This window comes from Monodelphis domestica, chromosome 3 (genome assembly GCF_027887165.1).
Source record: "Monodelphis domestica isolate mMonDom1 chromosome 3, mMonDom1.pri, whole genome shotgun sequence".
In the NCBI taxonomy this organism is placed as follows: Eukaryota; Metazoa; Chordata; class Mammalia; order Didelphimorphia; family Didelphidae; genus Monodelphis; species Monodelphis domestica.
In genome coordinates this window covers 506,686,134-506,706,892 of record NC_077229.1, presented here as the reverse complement: position 1 = coordinate 506,706,892, position 20,759 = coordinate 506,686,134, and the positions used below count along the sequence as shown (strand labels likewise).

The following is a 20,759-nucleotide window of genomic DNA, read 5'->3' as shown; positions in this document are numbered from 1 at the left end:
CTTTGGAGTCAGTTATCAGCCCATTTGGGCGGTTCTAACCTCAACATACTACCCCATCACCCACAGCCACAGCTGTGCAGGTACTATTGGGAAAATCACTCCTAATCTTGAGATCACATTGTGGTTAGTTAGGAAAGCACTACTCAAATTTGGGTTTGGGGTTCTGGGGCAGTGACTGGCTGGCGAATATATTTTGAGTAGATAAGAGCACATTACTATTTAAGAGTACCTAAGTATTTTTAAGTATTTAAAGTACTATTTAAGTACCTACGTCTTACTGAAGAGAATAGTTTTCAGCTTTAAAGAAAAGATTCAGTTAGGTGGTAGGGTTATGGGGCAGGGTGTTATTAATAGAAATATATAAATAAAATGTATAATTTTCTGGGTGTTTTTTAGAAACTGGGCATAACTTTTTCTGTTACTTCTGATAGTGCCATGAAAAGATTATGTAATAAAGTATTTTACAATCTAGAAAAATATATACTTAAATATAAATAAGAGTATGTAAATCGGTTGGATAGGTGATAATTTAATCACAAATCTCAATACATTATCTTTCCCCCCAAAACTCTTCCTAATTTCTTTTCTTATGCACTTATCTTTCAGATAACCAGTTTCACAACATCCATATATCTACAACTGTCACGTTATATCTGGCTAGATATAGTTGTTTAGCTGCCAAATCTTGCCATTTCTGTCTCCACAATATCTCTTCTATTCTCTTGACTCATAGAGCCACCATCTCAGTTCAGGCCAATGTTCTCTTTACCTTACACCACTCTCTTTTCTAACACATTTTCCACACAGCTGCCAAAGTGCATTTCCTAAAGTAAAGTTTTGACCATGTAATTCCCCTATTCAACTAATTCTAGTGACTCCAGAATCAAATATTATTTCATCTTTATATCACTATTGTTATTATTTTTAACCCTTACCCTGTGTCTCAGAATCAATACTATCTATTGACTCCAAGGCAGAAGTGTGGTAAGGGCTGGACAATGGAAGTTAAGGGATTCACCCAGGGTCACTCAACTCGGAAATGTCTGAGGTCAGATTTGAACCCAGGACCTCCTATTTTTAGGTTTGGCTCTCAATTCACTGAGTCACTTAGCTGTTCTTGATCTCATTCTTTCAAAATTTCTATTTCTTTTTAAGTTTTATGATATACATAATTATTAGTACTCTAGTTTCTGGAGGGCAGAGTGCCCCAGACTAGCTCTGGACTGCTTTTTCCAAAGCCCCAGATAGATTCCTGCTCAGATTCCAATAGGATCAGCCTTTCCCAGTGATTGTGGGCATAGCCACTCTAGGCTCCTGGCTATGGTATGGACATGGATTCTTACAACCACTGCTCCCTGACCCGTTGATGAACTGTAAAGGACCACCAGACCTGTAGCTGACTCTCATATACGTTGTCTCCCACAAATTAAAGATGAGTTCTTTAAGAATGAGGACTATCTTATTTTTCTATCTGTATATAATGCATGGCACATAATTCCATTTCAATCTACTAGTATGGTAGTGGATGTATAAAATTCATAAATATAAACATATGAGGAATATATAATAATTTTTAAAAATTAAAATGGATTCATGATCAACAAAATTTGGAGTCCAGTGATCTAGGCTACTTGTCACATTTTATGGATGAGGAAAAGAAGGTCCAGGGAAGCTAGGTAAATTGCCTGAGGTCATATGGTTAGTGGGAGAGCTTAAAGTAGAATCCCAAAATTCAGGACTTAATTCAGACCAGTGTTCTTTTTATAAAATAGAATTTAGAAGGGTAGTTAGGCGACTCAGTGAATGGAGAGCCAGCCTGGAGACTGAAGGTTCAGGATTCAAATGGGACCTTAGACACTTCCTAGCTATGTGATTTCAATTTAACTCCAAATGCCTAGTTCTTCCCACTCTTCTGCCTTGGAACTGAAACTTAGTATTAATTCTAAGACAGAAGGTAAGGTTGTTGTTGTTTTTTTTTAACTACCCTAAAATGACAGATATTTCTAATAATTCAAAAGTTAACAAAGGAAGGAAAAACTCATTAGGACTAGATTTTATAAATAATTTGTTATAATGACTCATGACATTAATTGAAATGAGATTGAATAATAAGCATTGCACCTGAACTGGAAACCATTTAAGGATGAAGCCATCTTAACAAAGCTCAAGAGGTAAGAAAATATTCAGTAGTTTTCTAGTAATCTAACCTTCCTGCCCCCAAACTCTAGTTAATCAATAAAAATGATAATGTAATTTATAAAGCAAATAATTGTATGAATATAAGGAAAATTGGAAGCAAACTCTATCATGCATCTATCAACATCTTCCAACTTATTCAACATAGTACACTGACACAATCTTTTGTAGATTAATATGTGGAGCCTGGATTTTTAAAAAGATAATTCAAAATTGATGCCTTTTTTCTGACTTAAGTGTACTTTCTAGTTTTCATTTTAAGTGAATAAACAGAGAAGGTCTGTCATCTATGAACAAATCTTGCTAATTATGGAGAGGTTCACTCACCATCAGTAAATTGGATAGTAGGTGCTAAGCCTTTGGCTAGACAAGTTTTAGAAAGATGAACTTAATTGTACATTTTTAAAAACCCTCACCTTCCCTCTTAGAATCACTTCTGTGTATTAGTTCCAAGGCAGAAGAGTGGTAAGGGCTAGGCAATGGGAGTTAAGTGACTTGCCCAGGGCCACCTACCTAGGAAGTGTCTGAGGCCAGATTTGAACCAAGGACCTCCCACCTCTGGACCTGGCTCTCAATCCCCTGACCTGGTTTAACTACCTCCTCCCTAATTCCAGGTATTCTAAACACAGCTAGGTGGCAAAGAGGATGCAGTCCTGGGCTTGAAGTCTGGAACACTCATCTTCCTGAGTTCAAATCTGACTTCAGACATACTACATGACCCTAGGCAAGTCACTCAACCCTCTTTGCCTCTGCTTACTCATCTGTAAAATAAGCTGGAGAAGGAAATGACAAGCTATTTCAGGGTATTTGCCAAGAAAACCCCAAAAGGGGTTACAAATCGACATGACTGAAATGATTAAACAATAATTTTCTATAATGGCTGACTAACAAACATACTATTGAAAAAATGGAATCATTTTAATATTGTTACAGGATTCTTAGACAAAAGGAATTTGTAACTAAAGAGAAAGATGTTTCATGGGGTTTCTCAGAGAACCAACCAAAGAAGCTAGAAGAGTTAGTTTCATTGTGCTTCCAAAGACAACATGAAATTATCATTAATGAAATAATGCTAATGAGAGCCTGGATCATTTACCGACATTACCGACAAAGTATTTATGAATAATATAAGTAAAAGCACGACTTTGGAATTTGATGGAATTTCCTTCCAACCCTGCAAACCTACTAAATATGTGCTTTGATTCTCAATGAATACCTCCTTCCAGAAGTATGTCAAAAGGTTATAGAAAGGGCATGTGTTTAAACAACATCACACATAAAAAATGAAAACTGTCTCGAGAGGAAATGATGTGGGAATCAGATTAAGATTCGGTATATGGACAATCAGTATATTGGTATATGTTAAAGTAAAGGTCTATATCCACAAAATTTAAAAGGGTTAAAGATGAGAAGTTACTGTATAGACTGATGATGAAACAAGCTATTCACTTCTTGGAAGAGAAGTGATTAAACAGAGAGAGGAATGAGATATGGATTTTTAAATGGCCAATTTTTATGCCTGAAAAAATGTATTTGTTAAAAGGGTTTCAATGATGTGAAATAGGAAGTTGTACGTTAATGGGCATCGAGAGATGCAAAACAAAGAAAGAGCATCAATAAAGTAAAAAAAAATACACAATTAATTTATATTTCATGCAGATTTTTCTTTATATTATTCATGTTCATTCAATTCATTCATTCATTCATTCAATTCATATATGTTATAATATATTCCTTATATACTGAAATGTTTAAGTTCATACTGTTAACAAAGGAGGTTGCATCATTCTAAGAGCATTCAAAGCTAACAAGAAGATGAGAAATAGAAGAAACATGGAATGGATAGATAAGTATTTCTATAACAAGTTATTTTCATCCTTAATGATAATAGATGTACCACATATGGACTACCTCTGACTATAACATGTACTATGAGGGAAGAAGCTGAAATGGCATTTAAAAAGATGAAGTAAAGGGCTAGATGAGAGCAGGTATAAATGGGGGAGGGGGAGAAGGGGTGAAGTACAAAGATCACTGGAGTAGTGGATAGAGCACCAGGCTTGGATTGAGGAAGAGCTGAGTTCAAATCTTACCTCATATATTTACTAGCTGTGTGACCCTGAGCAAGTCACCTAAGTTAACATAAATAAAGTGTTTTGTACTGTGAACTTTAGATTACTCCACCCTACTTAGTCTAACAAAAGTCAGGAAATTGTGAACTTTAGATTACTCCACCCTACTTAGTCTAACAAAATCAGGCTACACCCATACTTAAGGATTAAGTATTTAGGAGGATGGCCTATGACATACATGTGCTAGAAAATGACAAATCAGAAACAACTGACAGACCCCTGGGCTGACCTAAGTCAAGCCTAAGATATTATTGGTACATGTGAGATGCAGGAAAGTGATGTAAAATTGTCTATATATTTGGCATCACTTCCTCTCTTGGGTCTCTTGGACAGCGGAGAGGTAGCTGGCGGCAGCTAGCTGAAGCATGACGGCATCTTAGCGTGGCGGCTGCTACTGTCCGGTTTTTAGTGGTGAGTTTTCCTTGATACCATACTGGAGGAAGCCTAGTAACCTAGTTCGGTGAGGCGTCTTCTCTGAGATCTCTCGGAGTTTTACGTTGATTCTTTTTCTTTTACCTTCCAAACACTATCCACTTAGAAGCCCCTAATCTTCTTCAGAAACCTTTTGGTGGAGGATTTTGAACTCCCCCTGGCACAGGCCAGGCAGGAGAAATCCTATACCCTCTCCCTCTCTCTTCTCCTTGATTTTTTCCCTATATATTGATTAAACCACCATATATTTCCAAACTGACTTGGGTATTTTTATTTGGGATATCCCCTGGCAAACAAAAATTAAATTTAGATTAGGTCATGATCCTAAAATATCCTTACAGTACACTTTAAAGTGCTATATGATGGTATATGTTGGTGACAGAATATTATTGTGCTCAAAGGAATAATAAATTGGAGGAATTCCATGGGAACGAGAATGACCTCCAGGAATTGATGCAGAACCAGGAGAAGATTGTACACAGAGACTGATACACTGTGGTACAATCAAATGTAATGGACTAGCTAGTTGAGAGCTAGTTGTTATTGTGCTATCATTGCTTTTTTGGAGTTCAAGGACCTAGGTTCAAATCTTGTCTTTATTATTTGATGCCTATATGACCTCAGACAAGTCACCTGAACTCTCTGGACCTATAAAACAGGGGCTTTAGATTCAATGAGTTTCAGTGGATAGAGTCCAGGACCTGGAGTCTGGAAGAGCTGAGTTCAAATCTTGACTTAGACACTTAGTAACTGTATCACCCTGGGCAAGCCACTTAAACTCTGTCTGCCTCAGTTTCCTCAATTATAAAATGGAAGTGATTAATAGCACCTGTCTCCCAGCTCTGCCCCTTCAAGTGACTTTATGCCTGAGGCCCCCACAGTCCAAAAGGCTAGGAGCAGAGACCCTGGTTCAGTGTGCACCAGGGCTGTTGTGTAAAAGTTAAATTACTATCTAGTAATAAAATATTATATTTTATGAGGTTTATTAAGGATTATTAGAAATTGAGGATATAAAATAATAACCATGTGCCCATGGCTGATTAGTCCATTTAAAATCCCCATGCTTAGATTATCACTAACTTCCTACATCATTGCAATTGAAGAGAAGAGAGTGTGGGAGGTGTTACTGCCAGTTAAATACTAATTTTGATATCACCCAGGTGGAGACTCAGGTGAGATTATAGAGAATTCTGGGAAATACCAAGGACTTCTAGGGATTGAAGTCTAGAGTTCAAAATCTCCATTTTTACAATTCCCCCTGAGGCCCAAGGAAGACTAGTCTCTCTGATGGGTCTTGTAAACATATCAACTTTGAAATTACAATCATTTGAGGATAAGAGGAAAAGAGAACAAAACCAATAATTGCTAGGTGCATTGACAAAAAGCCAATTAGGGGGCAGTCCCCTTTGGCATAAGAGTATACATACAAAACAAATGCATTCAAACCCCACACTGTTCAAATCACCACATCCCAAAGTTCATTCTAGATATTCTGGTGCAGCATGTGGTCTGTGGAGGCATCTTCATGGTGTTTTCTCCAAACAGTTCACTTTCTGGATTGGAAGAGGTAGCATGTTTCCTAACCTAAAATTCTTCTCAAAAGGAATTTAAACTTTGCAATTTAAAATAATAATTTATACACCCCCCCCTCCCAAAGAGGGTGTTTGAAAAACAAAAACACAGGGATCATTTAGGGATGCATGGCTGAGTTATGAGGTATATGAATCAATTGGCAAGAGAAATCAAAAACATCAAAAAAATAATTTCTGGATAAAATATAAACTATCAAAGTCTTATGTGTAAAAATTCTAAGTAAAGGAAAAATAAATCTTTAACAGGTCCTTGAATCAGGCCCAATTAAAATGATATAAGCATTAAGCATTTACCCAGTCAGTAACCAGGACTACAGAAAGTTGCCACAATATGAAAGAAAGAAAAGGGACTAGATTATAGGAGACAGGTAGGAGCCAAATTTGAGATACTTGGTAGAATGTGGAACAAGGAAGACCTGCCTTTAACACATGTTAAATAGCCTCAACCTCGAACACCAAACACGTTCAAGTCCTCTTGTCATGGCTCAAAACTTTCATCAATCCCACCAGGATTGTTTGGTCTTTTTGACCTTGTGCTCAAGTGGCACTGTGCAATGGCTCTTTTTGTATTCTCTTTTCCTGGAATCAGACAGCATCATTAAGCAAAGTGCCATAATTTTTTTTTTAATTAACTCACACCCCCATAATGAAACCTTGCATCCTGAGCTGAACTGGGTGTTTTTTCAACACCTTCTTCAGGGGGGATTGTATTTTCATAAAATCCAAGATTTAAATTTTTGTTCGAGAAAGATGTTCAGAGAAGAAGCTTGCTAACTCCTTAATCCAGAGAATGAACTGTTTGCAGAAAGATACCTAAACCCCCTACACTACAGGAAGATCCAGAATGAACCTTGGGGTGTGGTTAATTGAACTGAAGGTTGATTGAACATTTATTTTGAATGTACACTCTTATGACAAAGGGGACTTCCCCCTAATTGGCTTTTGTCAATGCACACAGCAAAACATTGGTTTTGCTGGCTCTCTGTATTCTATTTCCCCCTTATCTCTAACCATTGTAATTTTCCTCTTAGAGGGTAAAATTTTGTATACACCTGCAGTTAGAAATTTTGGGGGTGCAGGATGCTTATGTTTAGTGATCAATTGGGGAGACTAGTCCCCCAATCATCATCAGAGGGGATTGTGATTTTTTTAGATTTTCTCCATCTTGCTTAGTCTAGCACCCAGGAATGTACAAAACCACACTACACTGGCATGTGCTAGCTAATGACAAATCAGAAACAACTGACTGTCCTCTGGGCTGTCCTAAGCCAAGCTTGAGCCACCATTGGCACAAGTGAGAAGCAGGAAGTGATATAGAGAACTGCCTTTGGAGTTCTCGTCACTTCCTGTAGAGAGGGCTGGGCTCCAGTTCGATTCTGGAACTCAAGCTTAGAGGAACTCCTTCAGACAGCTTCGGTCACATGGTGAATGATAAGACTGACTCCCCTTTCCTTTGACTCTCAGGGGAAAGCCAAGGCCTTGAACTCCTGCCTCATTCAGCCTGAGCTGAAGGAGTTTGAGTTAACTATATTCTCTCTCTCTCTCTCTCTCTCTCTCTCTCTCTCTCTCTCTCTCTCTCTCTCTCTTGGGGGGTATACCTTTTGAATTGAGTCCAGCAGGAGGGTTCATTGGCTCTGTTTTGTTGTTAGGTTTGATTTTCAGTCCCCTAGGAGCATTCAGTTTGTGATCTGTAAGGAAGGGTATACAGAGGTCTTTAACTTCTGCTGCTTCTAGGTTGCCATCTTGACTCCACCTCTGTTTTATTAATTCTTGCTGACTTGTGTGATTATTAGCTTCTACTTGCAGAATTCTAGTCTTTAATGACTGGTTTTCAGCTATGATCAATTGATTTTCCTTTTTGGTTTGATCTATTCTGCTTTTCATGGCTTCCAACAGGTCAATTCTGGTCTCCAATTTGCTTTTTATTTCATTTGATTTCTGGACTTCTTTTTCCAAGTGGGAGATTCTGTCTTTTCAACTGTTATTTTCCTTTTGAATTACTTGCATTTCTTTCTTCCATTTCCCCCATTGTTCCTCCAACTTTCATATTTGATTATTAAACTCAAATTTGAGTTCCTTAAGAGCTTGTGACCAATTTCCATTATTTTTTGAAAGTTTGGATGTGTTTGCTTGTTTGTTATCCTCTGCTGTATCCTTTGTAGTCTTCTGTTTTTCATCACAGAAATTATCTAGGGTCAAACTTTTTCTTCTTCTTCTCTTTATTTATTTATTTATTTTTGGGTGGTTGAAGATTGTAGTTCTTGGATGTTGGTGGCCATTGCTGTGCTAGTTTTTCCTTTCCTTCCCAGTCAGTAGTCTGAGTGAGGAGGGCAGGTTCTCTGTGTAGCAAGCAACAGAGTGGGTTTTGCCCTGAGACCATTTTATAGTCTCCAGTGTCTGCTATGGACAGCCCCTCTCTGCCTTATCTCTGTGCCCAAGTCCCGCATTCCTTAGCCTCCTGGGGTCCCAAATCTTGATGCTCTCAGGAGTAAGTCTGTAGTGTCTTCAGTCAACCCCACCAAGAACCTAGAGATTGTGCTGTGCTTTCTATGATTCTGGTGCCATAGGTGGAGTGGGGAAGGGGTGATCAACTCTCGCTTTTGTAGGTGTAATTTTACCCCCTTATAGCATGGAAATGCCCAAACTCTGCCTACTTTCAAGGCTGAGCCCTAAAGTAGAGCCCCTTAACTCATCTGATTTTGATTTTTATCCTTTTCAGGCAATTTATATTAGTTGGTGGTAAAAAGAAAAAGACCCCTGTTTCTACTCTGCAGCCATCTTAGCCCAGAAGTTCCCTATTACTTATGAAATAAAGTCTAAACAGCATGGTATTTAAGGCAATTGGTCATTTTATTTCCTTCTGGCCTGATTTCCCACTGTAATCTAAATCCCTGACAAGCTGGACTCCTCAATTTTCCCTGATATGTTCTAAAGACTTTCCCTCTTCCATGCTATTATTCATTTTCTTTATTCTCTCCACAATGATTTACTCCCCTACTTTATATCATCTTTCAAAGGTTAGTTTTACTATCATGACCTTCAAGTGTGGGGCAACAAAAAGAATTCTGGATATAAAGTCAAAGAGCAGAGGTTTGAATTCTAGCTCTGTTGCTCATTGTGCAGTCTTGGATAACTTCGTCTCCTTGAGCCTCAATTTCCTCATCTGTAAAACGAAGAGGTGAAACTAGATGAACTTTACAATCCTTTCTGATCTATATTTAGGATACCAAATCTAAGAATCTTCTTTTGATTTTCCTGTCAGGGATTAATCTTTCCCTCTTCCACATACTCACAACACTTCATTTGTAAATATTAGTGGAGTAATGATAGATCAACAAACCTATGAACACATTCTGTGCCCTAGTTATCTGTATAAAAATTGTTCCTTCTCTGCTAGATGGTACACCCTATAGCACTACATATTCATTCAATTCATCCAATAAATATTTATTAAATGCGTAGTATATGCAAGGCACTATGCTATAGGCTGAAAATATAAAGACAGAAATGACAGTGGTCCCCAGCTTCAAAAGCCTCAGTACTAATGGGTGTCCTTCAAACACTAACTTTAAGCCTGGACAACAGGAATTCATCTACTTGGCTAACCTTTTTTGAGTAATTATGGATCTTATTTAAGATGCTCTACTATTTTTTGGGCTTACTGTGATTAATAATCATGTCATCTGCAAAGAGAAGCAATGAGAGTATTTACTATTTAATGAAAATCTATGTCTAATTTGGCCTCCATGGTGGAGGCCTTCTACCATTCTCTGTGACGGTGAAAAACACCTTTTGCTAGCACATATGACAGAATCTGAGAGTTAGAAGGGATCTAGTGACCATCCCCATAAAAAGGACCAAAAGAGATTCCCCCTTATAATGTACCCAACAAGTAGTTGTCTAGCCTCTGCCTGATGACCTATAAAGAGAGAGAACTCTCTAACTATTGAGGCAGATCTTTTGACACTTTTGGATAGGTCTAAGTGTTAGGAATGTTCTTAAAACATGTTTTCAAAAGCTCCATTCATAATTTCCCAGTCACCAGGGGAAACGCGCCATCATCTCTACTTTCTCCCCACAGAAACCATAGACCATGCTCCTAGAAATCTCCCTGAGCTCTGATAGGTGACCTTTTGCTTTATCTTGTTCAGAACTAGAACTAGGAGGGCTCTACTTCCCTTCTTAGTTACCAGTTAACCCTTTCCAACTCTCCTGAGAAGGTTAGATTCTTAATAACAAGAGGTGTCTTGATTGCTTGTATTTTCTCTTTCTCTCTCTCTCAAAGGCAACTGCGTGCATTTTTATTATCTCCTCAGTTATCCTGGTATGAAGGCTCTGTTGGTCATTTGTGTTTTGCCATTTCCGGACATAGGTCCTTCTCATTTGCAGAGAAAACAGAAATAAAATAAGGATTAAACGCTTTGCTGTCCTTCTGTTGTCATTTGTTATCATACCTTTCCCCTAGTCAATAAACATTTAAAAATCTTTTTGTTGTTCTTAGTTTCATTAGTCTTTTAAAATAAATCCCTTTTCCCTTTCTCACTGGAATTATTCATCTTATTTATACAGATTTTTTTTTCTTCTTTTTGGAATGATTTACTTCATTAAAAATTTCATCCTTCAGTATCTCCCATTCCTTCTGGGTATCTTCTGAAACATTTTAGTGCATGGGAGTTTATCTTTCCTTGGAACCCTTGGAAACATATTTTTTGCTCTATTTTATGATTTGCTTGATATTAAATAAATAGTAAAACTAGGATGTCTCTATTACATGTTTCAACAAATTTTGTATAATTTTCATAGATGAACAGGAAGTCCTTTGTTGTACCTTGGACCCAACAGTATGCTCTACTAATTCAAATGTTCTTTTTAAGTCAATAAAAAATAAAAATGCAGTGGAAACTTATATTCTCTGTATTCTTTATACTGGGGGGGGGGGGGACAGAGAGAGAGGGAGAGAGAGGGAGAGAAAAGATGTGGAAAGAGACAGAAATAACAACTGGCCAGGTTTTGAGCTGTAGGTGATATCTGCTCTGAGCCTTAAACAAAGTTAGGATCATAGAATCATAGCTTTAAAGATGGAAGGGAATTTGGAGGCCTTCTATTTCATTTCTCTCATTTCACAGATGAGGAAACCGAGACCTACAGAGGTTATGTAACTAGCTCAAGATCATCCAGGTAGAAAGAGATGGAGCTGGAATTTGTACCCTGGATCTGACAGCAGATCCAGGACATTATCCACTGTTCTACAGGATACACAAAAGAAGCAACTGTGGCTCAGCGATTGAAGGGCACAGGGCCTGGAGTCAGGAAGACATGAGTTCAAATCTAGGCTCAGAGTGTGTCAAGGAAGTTCATTCCCTCCCCTCCTGAGTAGCATGACAAGTATTCATGTGTTCATAGGTTTTTACATGTCACACAGCAAGTCATGTAAACCCTAATGATAGTTGGTTTGTTTGCTATTGTCCTAAAAGGGGCTCTTAAAATTTTGGGGATTTTGGTACTTCTTAGAATCTGTATTAGTTGTACTACTGTTTTTAAAATGCTTTTACCTGGTGAAAAAATTACGTACACTCACACTGTGGATCCTGGCCAAGTTAAGAGGAATAAAAATTTCATTTTTGAGTGAGCACTTTTCATCTTGTGTCTCTGCTTGACTAACACATTGCCACATGGAATATGAACTGTGAAATTTTGATTTTTTAATTGTTTTTTCTCTTTATGTTTGCAATAGGTTATTTTATTATTTTTCCTCTTTCTTTTTTTCTATCCTTGGTGATACTTGAAGTACATGAAATCAGTATTAAAGTTTTTTGCCTTGAAGGATAAAGTTTACAGTATAAGTTTACAAGATCTATTTGTCCTAGTAATATGCATGCCCCAAAGCCTTCGATAATGGAAACCTGCCATCTATTGACAAATGTTATGGGGCTTTTTTAAATGACTATGTCTGATTCCAGGAGAAGGGAACAACAGAGCCAATATACAGTGCCAAGTAGCACAAGGTCAAAAAAGGACCAAATCCAATCCAGGGAGGGTTGTTGAACTTCTATGCCAATGGGAAAGGATTTGAACATAGTGTCTGAATTGAGGTTGCAGCACTTGACATATGTTAAGATTCAGGATTCCTTGTACCACACGTCATGTGTAACATTCTGAGTCAAGTACCTCAGTTTGGCTATCATCCTGGCTTCCCCTGTCTCTGACAGTGAAGGTACAATCAAACCAGGGAATGATTTTTTTCCCATTAGCTGCTGAAACTTAGTCCTTTCTCTTTTATAGTTTGGCAATTTTCTGTACTCCTGGAGGCAAATGGGATTCAAGAACCGGTTACAGGTTTTTTTTTTTTTTAACACAAAATTTTATACATGTAGGATTTTAATTTTTTTATTTCTATATTTCTTATTTTTATACAGAATTTAATATTTATTCTTTAATTTGGATTTTTAAAATTATTTTTGGGTGGTTTGTTTTTGTTTTTTGTTTTGACAATTGTTTCATATACCTCATAACTCATTCATGTATCCCAGTGTGATTCTGGTGTTGGTCAACATCTTCCTAAGGGGGGGATTGTATAATTATCTTAAAATCCAAGATTTAAATTTTTTTGGAGAAATATCAGGAAAAGAAACCTGCCAATAACCAAAATCAAGAAAGAGGATCCCTTTGGAGAAGATGCTGTAAAGATGCCTGAAGAAACCACATACTGCATCAAAAGATCCAGAATGAACTTTGGGATATAAAGAACTGAACTGAAGGGGGTTGAACATACTTATTCTGAATGTAAACTCTTATGCCAAAGGGGACTGCTCCCTAATTGGCATTTTGTCAATGTGTCTATCAGTTTTTGTATTTTACTCCCATCTCTACTGTAACTCCCTCTTAGAAAAATGCAATATTGTACGTACTTTTAGCTAGAAGGTATTTAGAGTTATAATATAGTTATATTTAAATGATCCATTGGGGAGATTGATCTCCCAAAGGATCACAGGGGGATAGATGTCAAGGAAGTTCATTCCCCCCCCCCCCCAGTAGCATGACCTGTCCATCAACATTCCTCACATAACACAGTTGCACCAGGCTTTGTGTTGGTGTACATGCTTTACATCAATAAAAGTCAAGGCTTTAGGTTTGGGGTGGAGAAGAGAATGAAGAAGGGACATGGGAAGAGAGGAGGCAAGTAAGGGGGAAAGAGAAAGATACTTGCAGGCTAGACAAAACATACTCAGGTTACTTAGAGGAATGATGATATTTAAAACTATGATTGTCTACCCTTTGTAATAAACTTTATAAAATATATATCTGGGTAGAAATATTAATTCAATTATTACAAGAGACTTCCTAACTGTGTGAACCTTTGCCTGACAAAAGGATCTATTGGAGAAGGAAACCACTCCAGCATCCTTTCCAAGAAAACATTATAGATAGCTTTGGTTCATAGGGTCATGAAGATGGACATCAGTTAACAACAAATAATAGTAGGACACACCAAGGAATCTAAAAGAAGCTGCTGCTTTGGGATGGGGCACTCTAGGAATGGGAAGCAAACAGTAAACATAGTGCTTCATAGAATTAAATACATATTTTTTGTTTGAATTGGAATAGGCAATGACTACTAACTTAAGCCTGATATGCCAAAGTAAAATATTCTTTCTCTAGTGATTAATTCATCCCATGACTTTTCATTTAGCTTCTAATATATCCTACAACTATGAAGATTATAAATGTATACTTAGTACTCTGAGTCCCTATCAGTTAAGTAATTTTGAATTATGTGGTGATAAGTCATGGACCTGTGATTTTATTGCCATGAAGAACTTTAAGGTAAGAAAACAACCTTTACCAATGCAAGTTAATAGTTTTGCACTGAGAGTTAAAGTACCTTGCCCAGAGGTGACAAAACCTATATGGGTTACCTTTGGGATTCATACTTAAGAAGTCCTCACTTGGGGACGCGGAGTCAAGATGGACACGTAGAAAGAGCATTTCAGACCTCTGAATACCCTTCCTTACTGATCACAAACTGAATGCTCCAAGGGGACTGAAAATCAAACCTAACAACAAGACACAGCCAAGGAACCCTCCTGCTGGACTCAACTCAAAAGGTACACCCCACCCCCCAAAAGTCGGAATCCAAGAACACTCAAGTTTAAGGGGAAGGCAGAAGGAAGGTCCCAGAATCCATCCCCCCCCACCTCCCGCCCCACGTAGAGCAATGGGCCTCCAGCGGCAGTGGGAACCTCTGGGCAGGCAAACACGCTAGTCTGGAGGGTGTACCTTGCGGGCTTGGAGCATCGAGCACAGATGGCGGGGAAGGAGCTGGAGAGGGAGCTGGCAGCCTGGTCAGAGCTGTGGAAATCTTCCATACTTCTCCAGCCTTCCAGGAGGTTTTTGGCCCCAGAGCACACCTAGCACAACCCAGTTGAACTTAATCCCATGAAATGTCTTCAGAACTCAGGAAAGCCTAGGCTGCAACACCCCTGCCTCACTGATTGATGGTCTTTAATCCAATCAAAAGCCTCCAGAGCACAGGGAAGGGCAAACTTCAACACACCTTCCCCAGAGAATGCACTGAGAGATCTGACAAAGCTCCAAGAGGGGAGACTGACAGAAAGCCCCAAATCCAAAAAAATGAGAGGTGCAAAAGCACAGACAAATATGGGGAGCAAAGGAGGGGTAAATATGAGCAAACAACAGAAAAAGAAGAAAGAAATTACAATTAACAGCTTCTGCATAGGCAACGAACCAAGAACAAACAATACACAGGAGGAGGCAAGTAATAAAACGGAAACCCCAGTGAACTGGACACAGGCTTTGGAAGAACTCAAAATGCAATTCAAAATACAATTAAGAGCGGCTGAAGGCAATTGGGACAAGAATTTAAAAACTAAGATAAGTCATCTGGAAACAGAAAATAGTGTCTTGAAAGCCAAAATCAACCAGCTTGAAAATGAGGCAAAGGAGATAAAGGTGAGGCAAAGAAGATGAAAAATGAGGTGAAGGAGATGAGAGATAGGTAAAGAGAATGAAAGATGACCTCCCAAGAAAATCAGACTAGAAGGAGAAGGATGACCAAAAACCCAGGGATGAAACCCAGTCTTTAAGAACCAGTATACAACAACTAGAATTAAGTGACCTCACAAGGCAGCAGGACACTATAAAACAAAAACAAAAGAATGAGAAAATTGAGGAAAATATGAAGCATCTCATTCACAAAACAGGATTTAGAAAATTGTTCGAGGAGAGACAATGTAAGAATCATTGGTCTACCAGAAGACCATGACAAAAGAAAAATCCAGGACATACTACTACATGAAATTATTCAAGAAAACTGCCCTGATATTCTGGAACAAGAGGGAAAAGTGGAGATTGAAAGAATCCACAGATCACCTCCTGTTATTAATTCCCAACTGACAACACCCAGAAATGTTACAGCCAAACTCAAGAACTATCAGACCAAGGAAAAGATATTACAAGCTGCCAAGAAGAAGTCATTCAGATACCATGGAACCACAGTGAGTATAACACAGGATCTGGCTGCATCCATACTGAAGGACCGAAAGGCATGGAATATGATATTCTGGAAAGCAAAGACACTAGGTCTAAGACCAAGAATCAACTACCCAGCAAAACTGACTATATTCTTATAGGGGAAAGTATGGTCATTCAATAAAATAGAAGAATTCCAAGAATTTGTCCAGAAAAGACCAGAACTGAACAGAAAATTCGATGCCCAAGCACAGAACTCAAGAGAATCATCAAAAGGTAATTTAAAAAAGAGGGGGAAAAGTAAAACAAAACAAAAGAAACAAAAAAGCCTCCCCTTTTTGTTTTTTTAAAGAGACTCAATAAGTTAAAATATTATGCATCCCTATAAGAAAAGAGGTCATTGGTAACTCTTAAAAACTGTTGCTATCACCTGGGAAGCTAGAAGAATTATACTTAGAGGGAACAGTGACAAACTGTATAGGATGAAAGGACAAGACATAAATAGGTATATAGATATATGCATGCATAAATACATATACATACATATATATATATACACACATATATGTATATACAACTAGAGCTAAAAAAAAGAGGTTAATACTAAAAGAAATGGGAAAATAAACAAATGAGGGTAAATTTATATGTCACAAAGAAGATCATGGTGGGAGGGGGGAGAACATCATTACACTAGAAGGGTAAAGAGGTTGGAGATAGGAAATACTCAACACTTATGTGCATTGAAATTGACCCAAAGAGGGAAGAAAAATCCAATCCATTGGGGCAGAGAATAGATTTGCGCCTTATAGGGGAGTAGAAGGGTAACAAAAGGACTGGTGGGGAGGGAAGCAGTATAAGGGAGGGAGAGGGTGGGGGGTAGTTTATAAAGACTACAGGGAAAATAAGTGGGGGAACAAGAAGGGAGGGGGGTAGAAAGGAAAGTAAAATAAGGGTGGGTCCTAGGGGGACTGATTAAAAACAAACATTGGTGTAGAAGGAAACAATGAAAGAAGAAAAGGCAGGACAAGAAGTAGAAATCAAAATGCTGGGAAATACGCAGGTATTAATCATAACTCTGAATGTGAATGGAATGAACTCAACCATAAAATGCAAGCGAATACCAGAGTGGATTAGAATCCAAAATCCTACCATATGCTGTCTGTAAGAAACACACATGAGGAAGGTAGATATGCATAGGGTGAAAGTAAGAGGATGGAGTCAAATCTATTGGGCATCAACTGATAAAAAGAAGGCAGGAGTCGCAATCATGATATCTGACAAAGCCAAAGTAAAAATAAATCTAGTTAAAAGAGATAGGTAAGGTAACTACATCCTGATAAAAGGCAGTATAGACAATGAGGAAATATCAGTACTCAACATGTATGCACCAAATGGCATAGCATCCAAATTTGTAAAGGAGAAACTAGTGGAGCTCAAGGATGAAATAGATAGAAAAACTATACTAGTGGGAGACCTGAACCTTCCTCTATCAGAACTAGATAAATCAAACCAAAAAATAAATAAGAAATTTGTAAGAGAAGTGAATGAAATCATAGAAAAATTAGAATTAGTAGATATGTGGAGAAAAATTAATAGGGACAAAAAGGAATACACCTTCTTTTCAGCAGCACATGGTACATTCACAAAAATTGACCATGTATTAGAGCATAAAAACATTGCAAACAAGTGCAAAAGAGCAGAAATAATAAATGCAGCCTTCTCAGATCACAATGCAATGAAAATAATAATTAGTAAGGGTACATGAAGAGGTAAATCAAAAATTAATTGGAAACTAAACAATACAATTCTCCAAAACAGGTCAGTTAAAGAGCAAATTGTAGAAACAATTAATAACTTCACTAAAGAGATTGACAATGATGAGATATCCTTTCAAAACCTATGGGATGCAACTAAAGCAGTACTCAGGGGAAAATTTATATCTTTGAGATCATATATTAACAAATTAAGAAGTGCAGAGGTAAATGAATTAGACATGCAAATTTAAAAAACTAGAAAGTAAACAAATTAAAAATCCTCAGATGAAGACTAAATTAGAGATCCTAAAAATCAAAGGAGAAATTAATAAAATTGAGTCAAAGAACTATTGATTTAATAAATAAGACTAGAAGCTGGTACTTTGAACAAACAAATAAAACAGTCAAAGTACTGGTCAGTCTAATTAAAAAAAGGAAAGAAGAAAATCAAATTGACAGAATCCAAGAAGGAAGGGAGACCTCACCTCTAAGGAAGAGGAAATTAAGGCAATCATTAAAAACTATTATCCCAATTATATGGCAACAATTATAGCAATATGGTAATATGTATGTATTTACAAAAATATAAACTGCCTAGACTAACAGAGGAAGAAATTGATTACCTAAACAACCCCATATCAGAAAAAGAAATTGAAGAAGCCATCAAAGAACTCCCTAACTTAAAATCCCCAGGTCCAGATTGATTCACAAATAAATTCTCTCAAACTTTCAAAGAACAACTAATCCCAATAGTATACAAACTATTTGACAGAATAAGCCAAGAAGGAGTTCTACCAAATTCATTTTACGACACAAACATGGTACTGATCCCAAATCCAGGCAGGTCAAAAACAGAGAAAGAAAACTATAGACCAATCTCCTTAATGAATATAGATGCAAAAATCTTAAATAGGATACTAGCAAAAAGACTCTAGCAAGTCATAACAAGGGTTATTCACTATGACCAGGTAGGATTTATACGAGGAATGCAAGGATGGTTCATTATTAGGAAAACCATCTGCATAATTGACCATATTAATAAGCAAACTGACAAAAATCACATTATTATCTCAATAGATGCAGAAAAAGCCTTTGATAAAATGTCACACTCATTCCTACTGAAAACATTTGATAGTATAGGAATAGAAGGGCCTTTCCTAAAAATAATAAACAGTATATATCTAAAACCATCAGCTAATATCATCTGCAATGGGGATAAACTAGAAGACTTCCCAATAAGAGCAGGAGTGAAACAAGGATGCCCATTATCACCTCTATTATTTAACATTGTACTAGAAACACTAGCAGTAGTGATTAGAGAAGAAAAAGAAATTGAAGGTATTAAAATTGGTAATGAGGAGACTAAACTATCACTCTTTGCAGCTGATATGATGGTTTACTTAAAGAATCCTAGAGAATCAACCAAAAAGCTAGTTAAAACAATCAGCAATTTTAGCAAAGTTGCAAGATGCAAAATAAACCCGCATAAGTCATCAGCATTTCTATATATCTTCTCCCATCTCAGCAGCGAGAATTAGAAACAGAAATTCCATTTAAAGTCACCCTAGACAATATAAAATACTTAGGAATCTATCTGCCAAGACAAACACAGGAACTACATGAACACAACTACAAAACATTCTCCCCACAATTAAAACTAGATCTAAACAATTGGAAAAACATTAATTGCTCATGGGTGGGACGAGCTCACATAATAAAAATGACAATCCTACCCAAATTAATTTACTTATTTAGTGCCATACCCATTGAACTACCAAAAAACATTTATACTGAATTAGAAAAAAACATAACAAAATTCATTTGGAAGAAAAATCAAGGATATCCAGGGAAATCATGAAAAAAAAATGCAAAGGAAGGAGGACTTGCAGTCCCAGATCTCACATTATACTATAAAGCAGTGGTTATCAAAACAATTTGGTACTAGCTAAGAGACAGAAAGGAGGATCAGTAGAATATACTTGGGGTAAATGACCTCAGCAAGACAGCATATGATAAGCCCAATGATCCCAGTTTGTGGGACCATAACCCACTATTTGATAAAAACTGCTGGGAAAATTGGAAGACAGTATGGGAGAGATTGGGTTTGGATCAACATCTCACACCCTACACCAAGATAAACTCAGAATGAGTGAATGACCTGAATATAAAGAAGGAAACTATAAGGAAATTAGGCGAACACAGAATAGTATACTTGTCAGATCTTTGGGAAAGGAAAGACTTTAAAACCAAGCAAGAGCTAGAAAAAAACCACAAAATATAAAATCAATAATTTTGATTACATCAAATTAAAAAGGTTTTATACAAACAAAACTAATGCACCCAAAATTAGAAGGGAAGCAACAAATTGGGAAACAATCTTCATTACAAAAACCTCTGACAAAGGTCTAATTACTCAAATTTATGAAGAGCTAAACCAGTTGTACAAAAAATCAAGCCACTCTCCAATTGATAAATGGGCAAGGGACATGAATAGGCAATTTTCAGGTAAATAAATCAAAACTAATAATAAGCATATGAAAATGTGTTCTAAATCTCTTATTATCAGAGAAATGCAAATCAAAACAACACTGAGAACTTTACACCTAGCAGATTGTTCAACATGACAGCAAAGGAAAGTAATAAATGCTGGAGGGGATGTGGCCAAGTTGGGACATTAATGAATTGCTGGTGGAGTTGTGAATTGATCCAATCATTCTGGAGGGCAATTTGGAACTATGCCCAAAGGGCACTAAAAGACTGCCCTTTGATCCAGCCATAGCAATGTTGGGTTTGTACCCCAAAGAGATAATAAGGAAAAAGACATGTACAAAAATATTCATAGCTGCTCTTTTTGTGGTGGTAAAATATTGGAAAATGAGGAGATGCCCATCATTTGGGGAATGGCTGAACAAATTGTGGTATATGTTGGTGGTGGAATACTATTGCGCTCAAAGAAATAATAAAGTGGAGGAATTCCATGGGGACTGGAACAACCTCCAGAAATTGATGCAGAGTGAGAGGAGTGGAAACAGGGGAACATTGTACACAGAGACTGATACACTGTGGTACAATCGAATGTAATGGACTTCTCCATTAGTGGCAATGCAGTTACCCTGAACAACCTGGAGGAATCTACTAGAAAAACCACTATCCACATCCAGAGC

At 37.3% G+C, this 20,759-nt stretch overlaps 1 protein-coding gene across 2 annotated transcripts in view; it reads right to left on the bottom strand.

The window, feature by feature from the left end:
• ERCC8 (ERCC excision repair 8, CSA ubiquitin ligase complex subunit) overlaps nucleotides 1-20,759 on the bottom strand; it is a 76,927-nt gene that overhangs the window by 8,758 nt on the left and 47,410 nt on the right. The gene's annotated exons all lie outside the window — the stretch shown is intronic.